Source organism: Triturus cristatus, chromosome 1_1 (assembly GCF_964204655.1).
Source record: "Triturus cristatus chromosome 1_1, aTriCri1.1, whole genome shotgun sequence".
In the NCBI taxonomy this organism is placed as follows: Eukaryota; Metazoa; Chordata; class Amphibia; order Caudata; family Salamandridae; genus Triturus; species Triturus cristatus.
Window position 1 is genome coordinate 750,941,205 of NC_140579.1, and position 322 is coordinate 750,941,526.

Here is a 322-nt window from a genome sequence, read left to right on the forward strand (position 1 = left end):
GTAGTTGTGTTTGTGTAGTGTAGGGGGTCGTGCTGGGGGTAGTATTTTAGGGTTTTGTGTAGGGGTGGGCAGAAAACTACGCTCCGCCAGCATAGCAGATAAAGCCAGCCACTCCTGCTCACCGGCCCGGTCCCTGCCTCTAAAAGCAGCAAGGCCGGGGAGAGTCTCCCCGGCCCCTTTGGACCCCTGTCTCCAGCGCCCGGACCCTCAGCTGGCTTGCAGGACGGGGGGCTCCTGCACCCGGGGCCCACTGGATGGAGCACGAGCCCCGGGCCCGATCCCAACTTCCGAACCCTAGCCAGGCCGGGTAGAGTCTCCCCGG